The sequence below is a fragment of the Pteronotus mesoamericanus genome, unplaced genomic scaffold (genome assembly GCF_021234165.1).
Source record: "Pteronotus mesoamericanus isolate MK-2021 breed Mesoamerican mustached bat unplaced genomic scaffold, CSHL_Meso_final contig_24, whole genome shotgun sequence".
NCBI classification, from domain to species: domain Eukaryota; kingdom Metazoa; phylum Chordata; class Mammalia; order Chiroptera; family Mormoopidae; genus Pteronotus; species Pteronotus mesoamericanus.
The window spans coordinates 13,097,311-13,118,465 of record NW_026555100.1 but is presented as its reverse complement, the minus strand read 5'-3'; positions in this window follow the sequence as shown (position 1 = coordinate 13,118,465).

Here is a 21,155-nt window from a genome sequence, read left to right as displayed (position 1 = left end):
TGGCTACACAGGTGTATACACAAGTAAAACTTTAGTGCACAGAACACTTAAGATTTATATATTTTCCTACATGTAAATTATACTTCACATAAAGGGGAAAAGTATCATTGAAGTACATTTGTAGAAAAAAATAGAAACAATATTGTATGTTCACATGATGCAATATTATATAACAAATAGATACATGAACCAGAACCAGCTTAATGGATTTTAAACATGAGTTTAAAAACTTAAGTTGTGAACTCATGTGTTTGACATATTACCATTTATGTAAAATTTAAAAACAGGCCTAACTCACTTCTGTTGTCTATGAATAGTAAAAGCTTAAGATATATGGCCTTGAGAGTAGACAAAACAATCATGGTAGTTGTATATTATCATAATAGGAAAGGAAGAAAGTAGACTGAGAAGGGGATAAAGGGTCCTTCAAGGGTATTTATAGTTCTTTCACTTATTAAAACCTGAGGCATATTTGACAATATATTAACTTTTAATAATTTGGGCTGTTAAGTTACAGTTCAAAAGGGAAACAGCACCATTATTCCTTACTTGAAAGAAGGGAATTGTTATAGGAATGAACCTGAAGGCCATGGTGGGAACGGGTGAAAGAGGGCATGGAGGCCTGCTCTTTGTACAGTAAACCTAACTTCACTGTAGGTCTTCTGGAATGGCAGTTGGGAAAAAAAACCTGGACACGAAGGTGGGGTTTGTTCAAGCAAGGACCAAGCAGAATGCACAAAAGCAAACTGGAAACTCCCTCTTCTGTTTTTCATCGACCTCAAGGTTGTGACTGACCTGTGGAAGGAGATGGCATCCTTCACTGCAGAGCCATACACCCATCTGGCCCCGGACTTGGAGAAGCTGGTGGAGATCTAGTGAGAACTTGAGGCGCTGAGAACCCGGCTGCTGTGAAAAGGTGAGCCAGCTCACTGGCATGGATATGAAGGAGGGCACTCAGCCTGCCGGATGGCATTGCTGCTGCTTCCTTTCCACTTTCCAGAACTCTTGTTTATCACCTCGTGTCCAGCCCTCACCTGGAAACAGACAAGGAACAGAACATTCGGAAACATGTTTTCAGCTTAGCTAAGTTGACAGAAGCCAAGGGCATGCGTTTTCTTCTTTTCACTTATATTTACTTTCTGAGTAAACATTAAGTACATTTCTTTTGTAGATTAGAATCTCCTTAGGAATAGTGTCATACATTTAAAAAACCTATTGTATCTTCAGTGTCTTACGCACACAAATTCTCATTATGTATTTGTTAAATGAATAGTAAAAAAAGAAAAAAATATACATACCTGTTACTTGTTTGGTGCCTGCTCCCTAGAAGCAGCCTTGCCTCTTTTTAGAGGGCCTTCTAGTAGACTACAAAATGAACAATTCTGAATATTTGAAATGAATAATTAGTGTTAATTATTTGGAAAGAATCCAATTCATACTGTAAATTTTCACAGCACCTCTGTCTGTCTTGAGTTAAACCAATAATAGAGATCTATTATTCTCTGACTTTCCTGTACCTATCTGATTCATTTTTGTGAAATTCTCACATGGACATGCACCATGGCAGTATCAAATTGTCTAGATGTCTTTTTTCTTACCTTTTCATGAGCAGTATCTTGCCATGAATATTTTAATGATAATAGTGACTTCCCTGAGCCTGGTAAGGCTATTGTAGATCAATTAAAGACAGGCATAGATTCAGAAGATGAATAGTATGACTTGGTACCTGCTATGTCTTTTCCCAAATAGTTTGCTCACTTTTCACATGTGAGAACGTACTACCATAGGCCATGCATGAGCTGCTGCAATCAAGTTCTGTGAGGGAGTGGTGGGAACTGCCTGAGTAAAATGGCTTCTTACAGTCATGTTCTTTAGCATATCTCACTGCTATTGATATACATTCTGAAATATATTTTGTTAGGTGGTAAGTTAGAGGAGCTCTGAATGTATTGGGTTTTTCTACACAGAAATGAACATGTATTGATTTTCATTAACTTGCAGGTTTTTCATCTTATTGTTTAGTCCACAGGCCAGGAGATTTCTTTATCTTATTGATTTGCTTCCTTAGTCCCTCTGGTGGGTCTCCTGTTGATTTTTTAGGTCCTCAAATGTCTCTGTAGTGTTCTTGCTTCCACTGGGGTGAACTGTTTTGTTTGTTTGTTTGTTTGTTTCTTTGTTTAAATCGTATGTGGGAAACCCACTAAGTTTATTCTCTTCCATGTGGAGAATAAAAAGAAGATGTCTGAAACTTTAGTCATAAACAAACTGCCATTGTGCAAGTGCTATAAGAAGGAAGGAAGAAAGTCAAATAATCAGATTATTTACCAATAGAACCTGATATTTATTCATTGAATAGAATTAGAGAGAGAGGTTTAGCTTTTTCCCTCGATCATATATATATATATACACATATATATGTGTGTGTATATATATATGTGTGTGTATATATATATGTATGTATGTATAATTGATGATATCTTGGGTTGTTTTCCTCTACCTATATGCTTCATTTATAACTAAGGACTTTGCCTGTTGCCTAGGCACTGTAGAAATAAAGACCACATATATCATAGTTCTTATTTTCAAGGGTTAAAAGACACAATTGCATTGTCAGTCAATGTTTTTCAAGGAAACTACAATTAGGCAGAACAGTTTTTTTTTTCTTTACCTATCTTTTTCTCCATACAAATAATAGGCCCTTAGGGCTGGAGAGGAGGGAAGAGTTTAGAAAGCAGCGTTAGGTGCTGTAGGAGTTCTGTGTCTTGCCCCCTCCTTCCATCCAGAGCCACATCTTGATAGCAACAGATATAAGATAATGGGGATCTCTGAGACAGGTAAGGCCTTGGGAAAAGTGAGCCCCATGGAAGAGTTCTCCAAGCCATCATGGTGAAACAGAACAGAAATACTGACGTGTTATGTCTAGCATAAGAGGTTGGAGACCGCCTGCTGGTTTTCCAGAGCAGGGCAGGAGGATTCACAGTGTCTGTGTCCCCTCGAGCTCTTATGGACATTGGCTGGCGGAGACAGCACTCTTGAGCAGACAAGTGGCTGATGGTCAGGAAATCAAAGGCAGCTGGATCAGTCCTGCCAGGAATGGGATGATGACATATTTATATCTCAGTAGATTGCCAGCATGGCAGGAGACATGCTGAAGTGTCAGTTGAAATAAAAAGGATCATCTGAATGGAGAGACCAGCTAGAACCAAGACAAATATGATCAAGCAAATGCCTTTTCCCAACCCAGAAAACCTCTACATGAAGGTATTGGAGAAAGGAAACCCTTTTATTTTATTTTTTTATTTTTTTTATTTTTTATTTTAATTCTTCCTTTATTATTTGTTGAAACTAAACCTGTTTTTGTATATTTCTTGCCTATTTTATTATTATTTTTTTTAAGTTTCTTTTTTTTTAAATTTTTTTTTATTTACTTTTTAAATACATTTGTCTCTGCCTCCCCCCACCTCTTTCCCTTGCCCCCTCCCACCTTCCCTCCCTCCGCTCTTCCCCTTTGGTTTTGTCCATGAGTCCTTGCTTTATGTTCCTTGACTTAACACTTTTATTTTTGAATAAGCCTTAAACCAGAATGCGATACACATCACTGGCAATCTGCTAAAAGAGATTAAAAAGACATCTCACTCTTTTATCTAGGCAAGCAGGTACAGCCCATTACATATGTGTTCTGAAGATAAATGATAACTAGTCACACGTAGTTAATTCTAAATTTACCTGGGGATTGATGTGATCATCTGTGTTACTTTATTGACTTTATAGAAAGGAAAATTTACACTTTTCATATCTTTATAACAGAAGGTGGTTTTACAACTTGGAGGCAGATATCTGTGGAAATGAAACCCCCCTATAATCCCCCCTCCCAGAGACTGGGAGATGTGGGCACTATCCTGCTTGATATTTGCATTTTAACAGGATGGCTCCCACGTCCTTGAGAAAGACATTTTTAGGCTGTAAAATTGGCAAGAGTTTTATTTTTTAAAAAGATCTACATAAATTTATAATTACAAGTTTATGAAAAATATGCTCTAAGAAAAAGGAGGTGAGGGATACCTCTGCCTTTATTTTCAACAGGGAGAATTAGATCTCTTGTTTTAAATTCATATTTGTCCTTACAAACCCACAGAAATTCTAGCAGCATTTAAGCCCCCTGAGTATCAATCTCATGGTAAACGAGGAGATGGGGGGAAAATCACAAATAAGACCGCATTATTTCTACCTGAGACATCACTGAATTTGAGAGGATTTACCTGGAAGCTGGACCACTGAGACCTTGAGATAAACATTCAGTTCAATCTAAAGTTGTGTCCTATAAAGCTGCACCTGTCCTGTGTAGACTTACACAGATGTGCCTCATTCCTAGACCTAGGAACATCTGGGCAGAGCCAGGGACGGCCAGCAAGAGCAGCCTCTGGAAAATACCTACACTTTCTATGCATATTGTGATGTGCAAAAGATTGGGAAATATTGGGCTTATTACCTTTCTTGGTTCTGCAGTGTTACCTGGCAAGCTTAGAAATGGCAGTAATCAGGGTTACCACAATGCTTGCTTGATTAGCAGGTTCTCAGTTGCTGTTTGTAGAGAGAATGAACACAGGCTGAGCAAACATTATACACAGATAGGAGATTTGATGGGGTAACAGCTAGGTGTCTGCACAGTGCAACAGACTGGAATTATCAAAAACTTTCAGGGAATTAGTTTACACCCTGTCCAGGGTGATCATTTAGGGAATCCAGTTTGCAGAAAGACTAATTGATATTTTTCAAATATCACATCACATTAGCACACACAGAAAAAGTCTATTGTTTATCCCTTACAATAGTAACGTGAAGTGGTCTTTGGCTATTTGAGTGTCTAATGGTCACTTTGGTTACCTGTATTTGATGTTTTATCTATTGCTAGCATTTTGATGCCCGAAGCTCTCCTGTTTCATGTATCATGGTCAATAGACTGACAGAGTAGAGGAATTTTATAGAGTTGTCATCAGTGCAAGGGACATACCTGAAATGACCCAAGCTAGGTTTTATTTTAGAACATTTGACTAAAGGTATGATCTGTTTTGTAAAGTGAGAAATGATGACCAAGATTAAAGCTATTATTATTGGTATCTTAAATGTTTTCCTAGTTGCCCATTTATTCCTATATTCAACACTTTTTCTGAATATATCTTACATGGCAGGGACTATTATAGACACTAGGAATAAGAGGATCAACCAGACACAGTCCTGGCATTAAGTAACCTCACAGCTTTATAGAGGAAAAGACCTGTTAATAGATAAATTATAACACAACAGGCCAATCAAAATAGGAATATCAGCTAGTAAGGCAGTAGTTAACTTTGCTGAAAGTTTCAAACACAAGGATCTTTAATTGTTCCCCAATGCAACATTATTTTACTCTACTTTGCCTAGTGAGTCAGTAAAAAACAGGGATCTTTAAAATTTGAAGAATTCAGAACTGTTTTTATTTTCTTCCTCCCCTTATTAGTCGCATAGTATTGAACTATTCATTCAGTTAATCCTTTTGAGTGAAGATGTCAGTTATTTGTGTAAACAGATATCCCTCTAGCAATATATAAAATGTCACACTCAGATTTTATAATGCCTGGGTTGTCTTGAACAGTATGGTAATTAAATCTAATTAAGTAGATACATGGTTTGGAGCACTAATGGTTATGAATAAATATATGTCCTCTGAAGCCATTTGCTCAATTTGCACTTTATGTCTTTTAACTTGCTTCAATTATACTTATTCAGCTCAATGCTTTGTTTGTTTGTTTGTTTTTTTATTGGAGGGGAGGGTTAATTTCAAATTATATGCTCCTCATATAGAGGATTTGATTTTACTACAGTTGCCTTCTTGTGTCCTTATTCTTCCACTTGCTCCTAATGGTGGACTTATTGTAGATTAAATTTATTTACTTCACTAGTAATCAAAGAAATACAGAGTTAAACAATAATCAGATGAAATGTTTGACTATTACATTAACAAGAAAAAATGTAGATACCCAGTGTTTGGCAATGCTGAAGTGAAACAATACACTGTTGCTAGCAATTAAATTTGTCTGACTTTTCCAGAGCACAGTTTCGTGTTATTTATGAGGAGACTTATGACAGTCATACTCTTTGACCTGTTAGTTACCTAGCTTAAGTTATACATCAACAATTAGGAAAAAATTGTGTCTAAAAATGGTCATCATAGTATTATTTTAAACACCTTCAAACTGTCCAACAGTAGGACAAGCATTTAAACTAACTATGGTACATTGTTTTAGAATATTATGGTACCATATGTATTTATTATTATTTCATTAGCAGTTTTGAATACTCATTTTCCAGATATATGTAAGGCCTTAGCATGTTTTCGAACACTTGATTACTGAAATACTGTGTTAGGAGCAGAGATTATGGAATTTGCCTGGGTTCTAATCTGGTTCTGCCACTTTCTGACCTGTGTCTTACTCTCTGTACCTTGGTCTCTTTATCTGGTAAGGGAACCTACTTCATTAAGTGCCTAGTTGTGAAGATTAAATGTATTAGTGTATTTGAAGCACTTAGTGAAGCTCCTGACATTGCCCATCTGCTATGTGTGTGATTACTATTTATTGTTATTTTTATGCAAGTGAAATGTACTTGACAGTAAGAGCTGGATTTTTGTGAACTTGACCCTCGAAAGCCAATGAATTAAATATAATATTTAAATGGGAAAAGACTGAAAGAATAAACTAAAACATTTACTGAATTATTATTTTAAATAATGATTGTGTCAATATGAATTTTTAATCTACAAAATTCAAGAATATAAGAAATATAAATGCTCTCTATTAAAAAAATAAATGAAGTTAATCATACCTGGAGTACTAACTCCACTGATATGAATAAATATAATTTTGGTCAATTGAATTAATTGCTCTCATGGTTCAGGCTTATCATAGATATTTCAAATGTTCTTGAAGTCATTCAGAGTTTTTCTCCTTTACTTTTTTCTCCCAGGGCTGCCCTAAGTTTTAGAAAGAGGCTATGAAGCATCAGTTCATCAGGAGAGGGTGTGTTGTCCTGGGTCTTTATTCTTGCTGGCATTAGCTGCTGAATCCTTTATTCCTCATAGCTTCTGTTAACCATATTTTTTTCTCCCAGAAGATGTGCTAGGATAGCACATTCCCATCCATTTCTATGGTTAATTTTACTTCCTCTGTTTACTTTCTTGTTTCAGCATCCTCTAAGGCGCTCGCCCCCCTCTCTCTGTCTCGGTCTCCGTCTCTCTCTCTCTCTCATATTCTCTCTGACATTTCTGGTGCTCATTTGAAATGAAAAGAAATTTTTAATATTCTGGCCTGTTACTTGGAGCAGCCGAGAGTTCTCAGGAGCTACCTTAGGTCCTCTTAACATGGATAAGCTGTGCACTTCCTACACTAATGAGGTTGCACCATGAAAGGGGTTGGTGGGGGCTTTCTATAGGGGCTTCAGCCAGCCTGGAGGTTCATCCAGCAGTTCCTGTGCAGATCTCCCCTTCAATCATCAATCCCAAGGGACTCAGGGCACATTTGCAGGGAAAGAAACAAATGCTTCTTTTTAAGTACTAGAACTTTGTCTCTTAGACCTTAATGATTTCCATTTTTGATAATGATTCCCATGCCCTAAGATGATCAATATTTTGCTTGTTGAAGGACTTTCTAATGAATGCACTAATTTTTCTATTTCTTTTATTGATGTTTTTCTCCCTCCCCCAGGAATTTATTTACTATATCTACTGAGTTAACTAGTAAGTTTGACGATTTCCTTGGTAATGCTTCCATATTTCATGGCACCTTGGAGCAGCAAGGCATTTCTCATAATTCAGTTCTGAAAGCAATCAGAGCACACACATTTTACTTCCTAAAAGAAACTTTAAAGATTCTGAAGAAGACCAGCATTTTTTGTTACCAAGTTATCTGTGGGGACTCACTCCTATATTAACTAAAAAGCAGAATGGACAAAGGCATGGGGATGGCTGCATATGCAATGCTGGTTAAACTGCCATAAGCTTGATTTTGTTAAGACACAGAGTCTATAAGAAAAAAAAAAGTATATTTTTACATGAATCAATTGACATTTATGACTTTTTAAATATTTAATTTTCTGTGGAAGATTGTCTTAATTTTGTTTGTGTTTTTGTTTCATTTGGTATCCTGATAGTGTTTGCAGTCAAGATTTTTTAATTATTTGTTTAGGTCCTGGTTTCATATGGCTAGATGAGGGAAATTACCTCAGTGCAAGAATGGGTCCAAAGTGCACTATTTGGAAGAAAAGAGTATGTTTCCTCAGGGAAATATATTTTTCTTATTTAGAGTGAGATTCAAAGTTAGAAATTCTTTCTAAGAAAGTATTGTGTTGTTAATTTTCAATCTTGATAAAAATATTCCACTTTGAATTGCTGCATTTTAAAGAGGATGTGCAAATAAAATATTTCCACTTTTGATAAAGAATAACCTAAGTTATACTTAGGTTAATCACAATTTAGGTAAACATAAAAACAACTCAAATAGAGCAATACCACTGTTGGCTTTTCTAGAATTTATAAATTAACTTGTCAAAGTTTAAGTTCTGGCTATTTATTCAAGACACTTCATGATTATATCAATTTTGACTATTTTAATATCATGAGGTTGTCTGTAAAGCCTGAAATCATAGGCAGATATATATAGTGCTATCAATGCCATCTTCAAGCAATAGTAAAACAATAAAATAATATCATCTCTGTTTTCAAATATTGTGCACATCCTGCATAATTGCTGAGGAGCTACTCATATTCTGCTTTCTCTATTTAATATCTTAAATAGACTTATGATTATGAAAAATATTTCTGTTGTCCTTAATATATATTTTATGTAGTTATGCTTTCACCTTTTTTTAAAGTCCAAGAAAGATTATATGTCCAATGTTGACATATAACCATGTCTCCATTTAAGGAAGCGGTTGCAAAATGATGGACCACACAATGTGTTGAAATTGGGAAATTTCTCATAAACATCCTAATTTCTGACTTTTCTAAAAACACTTCTGTGATCTAGTAACCAAGGCCCACATTTCTTCATTATAGTGCTGGTCCAGAACTGATAAAGGGCTACTACTTTTAGGAGAATTTTTATTGTCTTCACCACTTCCATTCCTTTTCTCTCACAGAAAACCTTTGAAGGCATTTTAGGTTGGACTCTGATTTTAATGGAAGAGTTAACACATATTTAGCACTATTCATTCCTTTAAGCTCAAGAATTGTCACAAAGAAAATATCTTCTCATGCTGGAACCAGAAAATAGGAACCAAATTAACTTGAGTTTTCCAAACCTCCTCTTCAGGGTAGCTGAAGCATTCTATACAATGCTCAGATGGTTCCGAATCATATTGTAAAAAGTAACTCATACTAAGCAACCACTATATGACATTGTTTTCTACATAAATGCAAATTCTCACATTAGCCCAGAGGAAGTAATTATATCCATTTTATAAACAAGGCTCAGAGGAGTTAGGTCAAAGTTATAAATCTGGGTGCTGCTGGTGTGTTTATGTAAGCAAACATTGACATTATTGAAAGATTTATTTCTGTCCTTGACCTGGAGGTCAAATATTCTATATAAAATAATGTAAACACTATAAATTTGAATGTAAATTGTGTGTCTGAATCAGTATGTACATTTTTCTGAAAAGAGCTTTAGTTTTCATTAGATTCTCAAAAGGGACCAGTGACCTAGGGAAAGGCTAAGAAATATGCATAATTGCTTAATGTAGACACTTCCTAAAATTAGAAAGTTTTATTAAATTGGCTCTAAGCACAAAAGATCTGTTTCTGATGTAATCTACTTGCCCTACATAGACAAATACTTCAGAAACAACCCTCCCCCCACCCCAGGGATATAAGGTTTGCTCAATCTTAATATTCAACTACCTTATTTTTTAAAAAGGAAAAATAAACATAACTTTATTTTGATTAAGAGCATTTCCACTGTGTAAGGGAAGGTTCATATATAAATGATAAGATATCAGAGTAAGAATTCTAAAAATACACTTTTATTAAACTACAATTATTACTTCTCTTTTTCTTCTTCCTCTCTCTCACAATCTCTCTCTGTCCCCCTTGAGCAATTCAATCCAGAAGCAATTAAAAAGGTCCAAGAAATGTAAGTTTTCACACCTGGGGTGGGAGGCAACTCATGTAAGGAGGGTGCTAGTAGGTGGTGTCCCAGCACAGGGTGTTGAAAAATGTGCCGAGAGAAGAGAGAAGTCAGTGGAGGAGAGCAGCCCAGTGATGATGTCAGACTCAAGCTGGGCATCAGGGTATGAATAAGTGATCCTTGTGAGAGTCAGGTTGGCTGAGGATGTTGAGGTTCAAGCTGGGTGAGGAGGTTTTCCTTGTGAAGGACAGCCTTCCCCAGCTGTTGGCATCTTAGCTGGGTGAGAAAGGCATGTCTCTGCGGAGGTCAAAGCCCAAGTTGATCAATGTGAGCATTCATGTCCATGGAGTGTGGAAGATTGGAGAAAGCTAGGAGAGTCTGAGCAAGCTGAGGAGGCCATCTATGTGAAAGAGCATCTCCCCATATTCCAGCACCCTGATGCTGTACATGAGTCTGACATCATCACTGGGTCACCCTCCTCTACAGACCTCTTTCTTTTCTCAGCACATTTTTCAACACCCTGTGCCAGGCCACTAACTACCAACATAGTCACCCTTCTTACATGAGTTGTACCTCCCCTCCCAGGTGTAGACACTCATTTTTCTGGGCCCATTTTAATTGCTTTTGTGAGCTGTTGGACCCTGAGTTGGGTAATAGCCAGAGTAAGATGATGAAGGCATTCACATGAAAAAGGGGTGGCAGCAGCTATGGGAGATAGATTATATAAAAGAGTTGATAAGAACAGTAAATATATAAGGCTAATGGGAGCAAGTGTTTCATGGATGGAAAAGAGTTGCAAATATGGAAAGGGAGAAAACTAGAGTAAATTCTGTGGCATTGGATTGGAATTGGAGATATCAATGTCAACCTGTGGTTTTCAATGTGTGTATATATATGTGTATATATATATATATAGAAATATAGATAGATATAAATGTTTGTATGTATGTGTGTTCTACATACATTCACCAGATCTGTCCACTGTGAAGGTCTGGGAGTAACACCTCAGTAGTAATGAGCGCACTTAGTCCCCAGATCTTGTCTTCTGAAGACCATTCTCCCCCAGAAGGAATCAAGACACTTTGAGGACTGGCTACATCCACCTGGGGGCAAGGACAATACAAGATGAGCCTGTAATATCTTGTTGTCAAAGGAAGTAAGGAAATGCTAAAAATATGCTGGGGAAATAATAGCCAAACTTAAGGGAGTTTTTTTTTCTGGTTAAATCCAGGACAATTTGAGAATTAAACGAATAATGATAATAATGAGTCATACTCCTTGGATAAAATAGAGACCCATGGGTCAACATGATCACAAATAAATAATAAAATTTGATGAGGGATATATTTACATAGTCTCACAGTACCTCTACCAAATACTTATTAATTACAAAAGAGTTACTCTTCAGTGGAGAAATGTTGGGAACTGTCCCATCTAGTTTCAAGAACTATAGCCTCACCAACAGGTGAGAGTGCCCCAAGGCTGGAGCTAAGCAAGGAGGACTTGGGAAACTAGGTCATTGAGGAGACAAAATCTGTTGCCCTGGCAGGGACACAGCCCCTGCCTCCCTTACCTCACCCTGCTTGGCCCTGGAGGATGGCTGGTTAGTCAATGACGGGTAAGACTCCTTGAAGGCAGGGGCAACCTAACACAGGCACAGTCATATAGGGACCACCAGGAGAGGACTTGAGGGACATGGAAAAAGGGCAAAAGACCCTCACCACTGAGCTTTGATATGGCCGGAGTCCTCATTCTATCTGATAGAAGTCTCCTTATCACTTGGCTACTCTGCTCTGGCTGCCTGACTCAGGCTTGAAACAATATTAGAAACAGCCCTAGAGTGGAATGGGTGGTTCCCATGGGAAACCAGGCCTAGAAGTAAATTCCTTGAAGGATGCTTTGTTTTTCTCTCAAAGCTGTGATGGCTGGCTCATGCTGGGAAGGAAATTTATATTATTCACAGACCCTGACCCTAAACCATTTGGTGCTCTTATGTTTATTAATCTTGTCTCGGACATGCAAATCTGTGTGTTCCTGCCATTTGTTTTCTTCAAAATATCATCTATTCTCTGTAAACATTAACATACTGATGTAATGAGATCATCTGTACATTCTTACTACCTATCCCCCACTGATAACCCTTTCAATAAAAGCCATTGGACACAGGGGCTTGGGGCATTCTCTACTAGAGGGAATCGCCACCCCCTTTCCCTGGCAGACCAAGAAAAGTGTCTGGAACAGCTTATTTTTATCTCCCCATCTGTGATGACCCAGAGCGGCTCTGCAGGACCAGAGCCTGCCTCCACCTCAGAGAAACCTGGCATCCAGTGCCTTAACCAAGCTGGCATAATCAGCTGTGGGACAAATCGCAGCCATGCATCCATCACCTGAAACGACACAGGAAGCAGAACATAACATCACTTTGTAATGTTCCTGCCAAAGGTATATAACCTAATATAATTATTAGGAAAAGCCAGGTGAACCCAGTTGAAGACATTTTACAAGATAACTGGCCTTTAAGTTTCAAAAGTTTTAAGATTACAAATACCAACGAAATGAAGAAGAAAAAAATGCCTCCTTTCTCTTCTTACCTGTCATTGACAACTCGGGGAGCCATGAGAAAGCATTATTTGAAAAAGCTCACTTAATGACTTTGAAAGGTATACATAATCGTGATTACTTAACTGCCTTGGCACAATATTTTATTGCTGAAATTTATAAAACACATAACTCCTTTAACAGTATATAACTTTACATAGGATATTTGCAAAGGATATAAGTAGGTAACCCATAAAATAAAAAAAATGTAAGTAATAAACTTAAAATAAAATCCCCAAATCCAAACCCATTCAACTTTAGTAGCAATTAAAGAAATGCAAATTAGAACAAGAGAATATTTTTGCCTATCAGGTTAGCAAATTACACACACAAAAATGCTAATAGTGATGGCAAAAGTAACAATAGTGGGCAATGTTATATTCTACTGATGGGTTTTCACACTGAGACAGTTTTTCAGAAGGAAAATTATGTTTTACGGCTGAAAAATTTTTAATAAATGTGTGTATTTTTCCACTGAACAATCCTACTAGGATCTTGTCAAACAATTAAGATTATATGCAAAGATGTTTCTATAATAATATTTGTTGAAGTGTGGTTTCTAATTGCAAAATCTTGTATTTTTATTGTATTGTTTAGATAATGAATGCAAATATTAAAATGATGGCAGAGAAATATATATATCTATATGTATCTATCTCTCTATCTACATAAATAGTGAAAGATGTTCATGACCCATTATTATATGGAAAAGTAGGTTACAAAACAGTTTACATGACGTGAACCCATTTGTATTAACATATATTTATGTAAGTAAGTAGACACACTGAGAAAAGTCTGGGAAAATATGTAGTCAAACCTCAGTTCTTGAGTGTTTTGGTTTTCGAACAATTCAGTTCTCATCCAAGTTGTTCATGGGAAAAAGTTTCTCAGTTGTCTGATAAAACTTTGGACCTCAATTCTCTACCCGGCAACTCTTTTTTGCAGATATCTGTATGAAGAGTCACCTGTCTCTCAGGCAACAAACAAAGGAAATTTGTTTTTTGATCAAACTGCTTCTTGAACAGTTTTCTGGAATGAATTAAGTTTGAGAACCTTGGCTTCACTGTACTCTAAAATGTTAATGGTGGTTATCTCCAGGCATTGAGATTACGAAGATTTTTGGGTTTGTTCATTCTTTTTGTTTGCTTACCTGTATTTGTTTCAAATTATGGAGTAAGAATTTAGTACTTATGCAATTAAAATTTATTAAAACTCCATTAACTTACATATATATACAAATATATCAGATTCTCATTATAATTATTCCACAGGTTTTAAAAAAATTACACTTTCTTGGTTTTTATTTTTCCTTAGAGTAAACAAAATCCAATCTTATATTAGGCCTCCTTTTTACAACAATTTCTCCCTCATTTTATAAAGCCTGAAATGTGTTTTAAAATGAGAGCATATAACTTGTCTTAAGGCATTTCCATAACTTGATTTAATCACGCCAAGCTGCCAGAAACACTTAAGGAGTTGCATTTTTTTATTGGAGCCACATGGTGTTCAAGAAAAGTAAAATCAAAAATAGAATGAAATAAACGAAATGCCCAAGATCGGCAAGCACGTCAACATGCCAACACAGAACAGTTCCTGTGGTGACATGGGAATACAAGAAAATTAAATGAATTCATAATAGAGTAAGACGTGCAGCAGAGACTCATGTTAGAGAAGCTCTATGGGAAAGAAAAAAATGAGATTTTCTAAAGTCAGAGTCAAATATGAATCCTTTATAAATTGCAATTTAAAAAATTATTTCTTTTCCTTCAAAATTTAGCCTCATGGTCCCTTGCTTTTGAGGTTTTTCTGAATCACCCAGGTTTGCAGTTATTTGTATTTCTAGACATAACCGAATTATATTAAGGTGGTGGGTCTCTCTCACCTGACTGAGGTGTGGGCAGGAACTGGGAACAAGACTGTCATTCTGTTTGTAGCCTCAGAACAGTGTCTCTGGTTTATAATAAGCAGACATTTTTAAAAATTTAATCTCTATTTTTTTTCTATCACCACTTAGTCCCATCATACCTCCCTCCCTCAAATATCACCACTCTGTTGTCCATGTCCTGAGTCCTTTTTCATTTTTGCTCAATCCCTCCATCCCATAACCTCCCTGCCTCACTAGCTGTCATGCTGCTCTCCATCTATGAGTCTGTCTGTGTTTTGCTTTTAGTTCAGTTCGTTCATTAGATTCTACATATGAGTGAAATTATATGGTATTTGTCTTTATCTGACTGGCTTATTTCACTTAGCATAATGTTCTCCAGGTCCATCCATACTTTCACAGAGGATAAAATTTTCTTCTTTTTTGTGGCCAAGTAGTATTTCATCGTATACATGTCACATACTTGTTTTAACCACTCATCCACTGATGGACACTTGGGTTGTTTTATAGTTTGGTGGTTGTACATAACACTGAAAACATAGGAGTGCATAAGCTGTTTCAAATTAGTGTTTTGGGATCCTTGGGACATATTCCCAGAAGTGGGATCACTGGATCAAAAGGCAGATCCATTTTTAATTTTTTGAGGTATCTCCATGCTGCTTTCCATAGTGGCTGCACCAGTCTGCATTCCCACCAACAGTGTACAAGGGTTGCTTCCTCTTTCTCTATATCCTTGACAGCACTTGTTTGTTGATTTATTGATGATAGCCATTCTGGCAGGTGTGCGATGGTATTTCATTGTGGTTCTAATTTGTATTTCTTTGGTGATTAGTGACATTGATCATCTTATCATATGTCTATTGGCCATCTGTATGTCCTCTCTGGAGAAGTATCTGTTTTTTAATTGGATTGTTATTTTTGGATTTTAGTTTTGTAAATTTTTTATAAATTTTGGATATTGACCCCTTATGAGATGTGTCAGCAAACATGTCTGCCCATTCTTTGAGCTGTCTTTTTATTTTTTTGATTATTTCCTTTGCTGTACAAAACCTTTTTAGTTTGATGTATTTCCATTCATTTCTTTTTTTCTTTTTCTTTTTCTTTTTTCTTTTTGTTTCTGCCTGGGGAGATATATCCGATAAAATATTACTTCTACCAATATCTTAGATTTTGCTGCCTATGTTTTCTTCTACGATTTTTGTAGTTTCAGGTCTAACATTTAAGTTTTTAATCCCTTTTGAATTTATTCTTTTGTGGTATAAGAATGTGGTCTTGTTTCATTTTTCTGCGTGTATCTGTCCAATTTTCCCTACACCATTTAGTCAATAAACTATCTTTAGTCCATTGTATATGATTGCTTTCTTTGTCAAATACTAATTGACTATAAAGGTGTGGGTTTATATCTGGACTCTCTGTTCTGTTCCATAGATCAGTGTGTCTGTTTTTATGCTAGTACCATGCTCTTTTGATTACTATGGCCTTATAGTATGGTTTGATATTAGGTAGTGTGATTTCTCTGACTTTGTTCTTCTTTCTCAGCATCACTGTTGCTATGCTGGGACTTTTGTGGTTCCATATAAATTTTTGAAATATTCTTGTTCTATGAAATATGTCATTGGAATCTTGATAGGAATTGCATTGAATCTATAGATTGCTTTGGGTAGTATGGTAATGATGTTATTTCTTCCTATCCATGAACACAGTATGTGCTTCTACTTGTTTGTAACTTTTTCTATTTCTTTATTTAGTGTTTTATAGTTTTCTGTGTACAGTTCTTTAACATCCTTGGTTAAGTTTATTCCTGTTTTTTTCTTTCTTTTTTTTGTATCAATTGTAAATGAGATTGTTTTCTTAATTTCCCTTTCTGTTAGTTCATTATTGGCATATAAAAATACAACTGATTTCTGGATATTAATTTTGTATCCTGCTATTTTTCTTAATTTGTTTATCAGTTCTTAAAATTTCTTGGTGGAGTCTTTGGGGTTCTCTATGTACAATATCATGTCATCTACAAATAAAGACAGCTTTACTTCTTCCTTTCCAGTTTTTTTTTTTTTTGTTTCTTTTTCTCATTGCTGTGGCTAGGACTTCTAGTACTATGTTGAAAGGAGAGGTGACAGTGGACATCCCTCTTTTGTTCAGGATCTTATGGGAACACTTTTAGTTTTTGCCCACTGAATATGAGGCTGGCAGTGAGTTTGTTATATATGGCCTTTATTATATTTAGATGTGTTTCCTCTAATTTCACTTCGCTGAGAGTTTTTATCATGAATGGGTGCTGGATTCTATCAAATGCTCTTTCTGCATCTATTGATATGACCTTGTGGATTTTATCCTTCATTTTGTTTATGTGGTAAATCACATTTATTGGTCTGTAAATGTTGTATCAACCTTGCATTCCCAGAATAAATCCTACTTGAACATGGTGTACGATCTTTTTGATGCATTGTTGTATTCCATTTTGCTAATATTTTGTTGAGGATTTTAGTATCTGTGTTCATCATGGATATTGGCCTACAGTTTCTTTCTTTGTAATGTCTTTGCCTGGTTTTGGAATTAGGATAATGCTGGTCTCATAAAAGCAGTTTGGGAGCCTTCCCTCTTCTTGAATTTTATGAAATAGTTTAAAAAGAAAAAGTGTTAGTTCTTCTCAGAATGTTTGGTAAAATTCACAGGTGAGGCCATCAGGTCCAGGTTTTGTTGGGAGTTTTTTGATTACTGCTTCAATTTCTAGATATAATCTTTCTATTCAGATTCTCTGATTCTTCTTTTTTTAGTTTCGGAAGACTGCATGTTTCTAGGAATTTATCCATATTGTCCAGGTTGTCCAGTTTGTTGGCACATAGTTGTTCATAATATTTTCTTACAATCCTTTGTATTTTTTTGGTGTAAGTTGTTCTTCTCTTCTTTCTTTTCTGATTTTATTTATTTGGGTCCTCTCTCTTTTTTTCTTGATGTGTCTAGTTAAAGGTTTGTCAATATTGTTTATCCTTTCAAAGAACCAGGTCTTTGATTCATTGATATTTTGTATTTTTTTAGACTCTATTTCATTTATTTCTGTTTGATCTTTGTTATTTCCTTTGTTCTGTGCACTTTGGGCTTTGTTGTTCTTTTTCCAGTTTCTTTAAGTGTAAGCTAGATTGCTTCAGCTTTTTCTTTTCTTTTTCTTTTATCTTCTTTTTTTAAAAAAAAATGGGACTGTAATGCTATGAATTTCCACCTTAGGATGGCTTTCCCAGTGTTCCACCGATTTTGGATTGTTGTGTCCTCATTTTCATTTGTTTCAAGGTATCTTTTGATTTCTTCCTTGATCTCATTGTTGACCCATTCATTGTTTAATAACAAGTTTTTTAGTTTCCATGTCTTTGTGTGTTTTTCAATGTTCTTCTTGTGATTTCTTTCTAGTTTCATAGCATTGTGACAACAGAAGATATTTGATATATTTTCAATCTTCTTAAATTTATTTAGACTGGTTTTCTGTCCTAACATCTGGTCTATCCTAGGAAACATTTCATGTGCACTTGAAAAGTATGTATATTCTGCTGCTTTGGGGTAAAATGCAATCAATTATATTCATTTCATCTAGTGTGTCATTTAAAGCTGCTGTCTCCCTGTTTGTTGATTTTTTTTGTCTGGAAGATCTATCCATTGAAGTCAACGGCGTGTTAAAATCACCAACTATGATGGTATCTGTTGCTCTCTCCCTTTATATCCATCAATATTTGCTTTACATATTTAGGTCCTCCAAGATTGTGTGTGCAAATGTTTACTAGGGTTATATCCTCTTGCTGGATTTCCTTTTATCATCATGTAGTATCCTTCTTTGTCTCTTATAATAGCCTTGGTTTTAAAGTAGGGTTGTCCAACCATTTAGCATCTCTGGGTCACACTGGAAGAATTGTCTTGAGCCACACATTAAATAACATAAACCCTAATAAAAACTGGTGAGCAAAAAAAAGGTCCATGCATAATTTATGTGATATCTACCATCACACATAAGCAATAAAGCCTGCACATAATAACCTTAATTATGCAACAGCCCTTTTGTTAATCTTTTAAAATCATTGAGTAGGTCCCAGGTTTGTGATCACTACTATAGAAAATGTACATATCAAAGTAATAAAACTAAGTAATGTTTTAAGGAGATTTACAGTTTTGTCTTGGGCCATGTTCATCCTGGGCCACTTGCAACCTGTGGGCTGCTGGTTAGATACTCCTGTTTTAAAGTCTATTTTGTGGAATATAAGTATTGGTACTCCAACTTTTTTCTCCTTTCCATTTGCATGAAATATTTCTTTCTATCCCTTTACTTTTATTCTGTGTGTACCTTTCCATCTGAGATGGGTCTCTAGGAAGTATGATGTATATGGGTCTTGTTTTCTTATCTATTTAGTTACTGTATGTCTTTTGGTTAGAACATTTAAGCCATTTACATTTAAGATGATTACTGATAGATTCCGTATTTAGTGCCATTTTATTGTTAGACTATTTTCCTCTGTTTTTCTTTCTCTTTTATTCTTCTTCTTCTAAAAGCAAACCCCTTAACATTTGTTGCAGTACTGGTTTGGTGCTAATAAACTCCTTTAGCTTTTTCTTTCCTGGGAAATTCCTTATTTCTCCTTTGATTTTAAATGATAAACTTGCTAGGTAACGTAGCCTTGGTTTTTAAGTCCTTGCTTTTCCTTACCTTGAATATTTCAGGCCACTCTCTTCTGGCCTGAAAAGTTTTGTTGAGAAATCAGATCACAGTCTAATTGGTGCTCCCTTGTAAGTAACTACCTCCTTCTCTCTTGTGACTTTTGGGATTCTCTCCTTGTCTTTTGATTATGATGTTTCTCAGCATAGGCTTCTTTGGGTCCAACTACTTTGGGAGTCTCTGAGCTTCCTGGACTTGTGTGTCTTTTTCCTTCACCAGATGAGGGAAGTTTTTGGTCATTATTTCTTCAAATAGGTTCTCAATCCCTTGCTTGCTGTCTTCTCCGTCAGCTATTCTCATGATGCAGATGTTGCTATACTTTATGTTGTCTAAAGTGTTTCATAAGCTCTCCTCATTTTTTTAAAATTCTTTTTTCTTTCTGCTTCTCTGCCTGGGTGTTTTTTTCTACCTTGTCTTCCAAATCACTGATTCAGTCCTCTGCTTCACCTAACCTATTCTTTATTCCTTCAAGTGTATTACTTATTTTAGATATTGCCTTCTTTATTTCTGACTGGTACTTTTTAATGGTTTCTCTGTCTTTTTTCATGCTGTTGAGTATCCATATAATCATTACTTAAACTCTCTGGTAAATTGTTTGCCTCCATTTCATCTAACTCTTCTGGAGAATTCTTTTGTTCTTTCACTTGAGGTCTGTTTCTTTGTCTTTCCATTTTGGTGCTTCTTTGTATTTGCTTCTATGTAATAGGTAGATCTAGAATGACTCCAGTGTAGGCCTTTGTCAGATACTACTTATGACTGGCTTTGGTCACCTGTTTGGAGCTCTCAGAGGTCAAGAGCATGTGGCTCCCCCTGTTGGGCCTTTTGTGTGCAGAAAGAACCTGGCTGTGCACCAAAGCCAGGTTTTGTCAGCACCGGGCCAGAGGCAGGGCCAGCTGAAGTCTCAGAGAGCTCCCAGAGACCTCCTTTAGTTGTTAAACTAATGAGTGATATAGCCTCAGGCTGTAACCAGCCACCCAGTTTAAGCTCCACAGTGTGGGGCAGAGTAATTCCTGTGGGTGGGCTATTGATTCCTCTGAGGCTGATGCCATTCAGAGAGTAGTGCTCTGCCTGAGAAAGATGGCTTCTGTAGTATGGGGAATGACTCGGCACAGGTATTCTGGAGGCTGTTTCTTCAGTTCTCTCCCCAGAGCCACCAACCCCAGACTTTCTTCAAGTGTCTGTAGTCCACTCTGCCCTCTTTCTGCCATAGTCCAGCGTAAGTGGCTGCAAACAAAATTTTGTGCATTGGCCTTTTAAGAGACCCTCTGATCCTCTGGCCACTGCTCCCTTGCAGACAGAAACCCTGCCACTTTCCAAAGCTCAGTGCTATCTGGGTTTCTTTCTGATTCTGGTGCTTTAGGCTGGGGGCCCTGCTTGGGGTTGAGACCCCACACTTCTCAGGGGGAGCACCCAGGCCACTGAAATATCCCCCCAGCACTTCAGCTGCCACCCATGGGAGCCCAGCCAGCCCTTTTGTGCCTCCTCCACACTCCCAACCAATCTTATTGTGGTGAAGTGATTTATTCTGTCTGTCGGTGGTTGTAAGGCTTCTCTCCAGCTAGTGTTCAGTTGGCTATTCAGGATAATTTTTCTACAATTTAGTTGTAATTCTGTATTGGTCATAGGAGTAGGGTAGTGTAGTTTCCAACTGCTCCTCCACCGTCTTAGATCTTGTCCTAGAAATGTTTTTGAATGAAAGCTCTAAATGCATACAAAAGCAAATTAAAACATTTCAGCTAAAGAATCATCAGAGTATCTTTTTACTAGATCAGCACATACACTAAATGACTTGAGATTAAAATAATAAAAATATCTGAGAAGG